Raw genomic sequence first — 3960 nt, 5'->3', positions numbered from 1 at the left:
ATGCCAATTGAAGGATAGAAAAACACTTAGAAAGGGGGGGATTGAATAAGTGTGACTTTAAATCTTGGACGATAAAAATAAATTGCACAATTATTTTTATCCTGGTTCGCTGTTAACGAAGCTACTCCAGTCCACCCCCGCAGAGATGATTTACCTCAACCTGAGGATTTAATCCACTAATCGCACGGATTACAATGGTTTTCCACTTAGTCCACGACTAAGTCTTCTAGAGTATCCTGATCACAACTTGATCACTCCAGGAACAACTGCTTAGACAACTTCTAAGACTTTTCTAGAGTCTACTGATCAACCTGATCACTCTAGTTACAAACTGCTCAGCCAACTGCTAAGACTTCCTAGAGTATACTGATCACACGATCACTCTAGTTCCTTACAACTTAATGTAATCTATTCAAGAGTTTACAAATGCTTCTTAAAAGCGATAATCACAACTGTGATATTTCTCTTAACGTTTAAGCTTAATCTCACTAAGATATTACAACAGCAATGTAGTGAGTTGATGAAGATTCTGAGCTTTGATTGAATAGCGTTTCAGCAAGTTTATTTTCGTTCAGAGTTGTTAAGAATTGGTAACCTTGCTTCTCATCAGAACTTCATATTTATAGGCGTTGAGAAGATGACCGTTGAGTGCATTTAATGCTTTGCGTGTTCCGTACAGCATTGCATTTAATGTTATACGCTTTTGTCAACTACCTCGAGCCTTGTTCACGCTGTGTCTACTGACGTTGCCTTTAGTAGCTTTAACGTTCCTTTTGTCAGTCAGCGTAGTCTGCCACCTGTACTTCCTTCTGATCTGATGTTTGTGAATACGACGTTTGAATATCATCAGAGTCAAAACAGCTTGGTGCATAGCATCTTCTGATCTTCTGATCTTGAAGTGCTTCTGTTGCGTGATACCATCTTCTGATCTTCAGTGCTTCTGATCTCATGTTCTTGTGATGCTTCCATAGACCCATGTTCTGATTCTGCTTCGACCATCTTCTGATGTCTTGCCAGACCATGTTCTGATGTTGCATGCTGAACCATTTGAGACACAACTTCTGAGCGCTGAATTATGCGTACTCTATATATATATTTCCTGAAAGGGAAATTGCATTGGATTAGAGTACCATATTATCTTAAGCAAAATTCATATTATTGTTATCATCAAAACTAAGATAATTGATAAGAACAAATCTTGTTCTAACAGGCACAAGGCTTAATGCTTTGCCGAGCTTATTTTAAAAATTAAACAAACCCTTTTTTTTAGCACACACGACACAGATTTTCAAAAAGGTTCCTGTGAAGTACCACAAATATGAGGGGTGCTTAAAACCTTCCCCTTGTATAATCAACACCCGTACCTAAGATCTCTTCTTTTTGTTTTAAAAACAAACTTTGGATTTTTTCGATCTTTTCCCTTTTCCTTTGGAAATATTAAAGCGCGGTGCCGACTTTCACTGAAATATTGAGTCGAGTCAATCCTATGGCTTCGATCTCAGATTTTTTCCCCGCTACACTACCCCTTCCAGACTGCACCCCTTCAGCTTTTTTTCTGTTCTTTCTTCTTTGTTGTTGTTTACTTTATTTTCTTAATTAGCTTTTGAATTATTTTTTAATCAACCCACCACTTAGAATTAGGTTTAATTAATCAACCAAATTAGGATTAGGTTTTTATTTAATTTACTCAATTTAATTAGATTTAGTTTTTACTAAAAAACCCATAAAACCCGTATGAAAGGTAGGAGTTGTCCATTAACCTTCTATTTACTAGTGATTTCTGAAAAACAACCGCTAGTCCTCCAAAGTGTTTAAACAATCTGGTTACTCGCAGGATCGACTAGATTGATCCTAGGTGTCATACCCCAAAATTTGCCCATACTATTTCTCTTATACAAATTTAAATCAATACACAAAGCTCCTAGACACATTCTCCTACACAAGGCTCTAAAACTAAGGTTTGGCTTATTCAAAGGAAAATCAGTGAATCAATGGCTCCAAGGCATCTCATATGGCTCAGTATATCTCACATCATCTCCATGACAAGTATCAAGTCTCATCTCAAAGGATTGGTCACTCAATTGTTCAAAAAGTCAACAGTCGACTAAGTTAACCTAGAAGTCAACTGTGGTCAAAGTAAAGTCAAAACTCCTGATTTTTTTGTCAAGATCCTCATATTGAAGTATCATTCACCATTTGATCAAGAATTGATCATGGTTCATCAAGGAAAGATCAAAAATCAACGAATCAAAAGGTTTCTAAATTAGGGTTTTTTATAGGAAAAGTCAACTGAACTTTGACCAGCCATAACTCTCACATGGAACATCAAAAATTTCCCAACCAAAGCTCATTTTGAAGGAAATTTGATTCTCTACAAATTTGTGTCTCACAAGCCAAGGCTAAAAATGCTTCATTTGGGAGATATGAGCCAAAACATTACAAGTCCTTCTAAAGGATCGCAAAAGAGTCATTTTTTCTCAAAGAATGGTACATGAACATGGTAAACTCAATTGAGATGAAACCAAAAGGAGGATTTAGGGAACATCTTGAGCTTTCTAAAATGATCAAGAACACCTTCATATGATAAAAATTGAAGGGGTTATGGCTTGCGCAAATTGGTCAATTTCGAGTGAGGTACATGAAGCAAATGAGGGCCAAAATTGATTTTGTTATTCTTTTGCAAATGGGCCTAATCTTTTATGACCCAAAATTGATCCTAATCTCATCCATAATCCAAGAGCCCTTTCCTTTATTTTTATTACTATTTATTTTATTACTATTTATTTTATTTTGAATTTAATTACTTAAAATTCAATCTTAAATAAATAGTAAAAAAGAGAGAAAGATGAAAAATTAGATTTTGAATTATTCTTCTCATCAAATAAATCAAAACCGTGGCAAATTTAGGGGGAAGAATAATTGGAGAAGATATAAGCCAAAAAAGGGATTTCTTAATGCAAATTGAATCATATATTCAATCAAAGATTTAACCTCTCAATCACTGATTTAGTCCAGATTTGTAAACCTAAAATCCAACCCTTATAAGTTCAAGGAACAATTCAGAAAAGGAGGGGATTTTTTGACAAGGGTTGGCTGCAAGAAAACTCTGTCAAAGTTAAAGAAAACCGTGACATTGAAGGAAGATGCAAATCGGATTTCAAGCTAATTCAGATCATACAAAGCCTCTCAACGTGTTCCTTGGTTCGTATTGATCGGTCCCAGCCATTCAAATGCTCTCGAAGACTCCCTGAAGCGCACAGGCTCGTAACCCCTCTTTCTTGCTCTTTTAAATTCTCGATTTCGCATACTATTGCATCTTCAACAATTTTTGATAATATATTTGCGATTATGATGATGTTTAAAAGTGATCTGGAAGGTTTAATTTGATTTTAAGCACAGGGACACGAATCCACCATGGCTAGGGTTCCAAGGTTCGATTTAGGGCTTTCGTCAATAAGCAAAATTGGGATGAATCAATGATGCTATCATGTTTAGAATTTAATTCCGGATCAAACCATATGTTTCTTTGGCATTTATATTTTGTATCGTGTGAGATTGAAAACTGCAGGTATTAGCTATGGCGTATTTTCGCAGCTGAGTGGTAGCGCATTTGTAGCAAAAGAAAAACAGCATCACGAAGAAGAAGACTGCAAGGCGCGCAGTCTGTTTTAAAAGTTCAAGGACGCATGTTTTGTATATATTATTTAACGTTTGCCTTATTGCCAGCGAATGACCTTTAGCGAAGTGGTTGAGAGGAGCGACTTAAGGCCTTCATACGCAAGGGCACGGGTTCAAACCCTGCCTCTTGCATATTGCTTTTTTTCAAATTTCCAAACTCTTGTTTCTCATAGATCCCGTACACCTGCACGCGCGGATGCTCACGATGCACCCTCGGTCATCACCACTAGATCCTGCCACTTTCAGATTGAACGAATGCCAAGCTGCAGGCATATCATATGG

The sequence above is a fragment of the Vicia villosa genome, unplaced genomic scaffold (assembly GCF_029867415.1).
Source record: "Vicia villosa cultivar HV-30 ecotype Madison, WI unplaced genomic scaffold, Vvil1.0 ctg.000589F_1_1, whole genome shotgun sequence".
Lineage (NCBI taxonomy): Eukaryota > Viridiplantae > Streptophyta > Magnoliopsida > Fabales > Fabaceae > Vicia > Vicia villosa.
The sequence above is the reverse complement of the archived record's forward strand: the minus strand, read 5'-3'. Positions refer to the sequence as shown.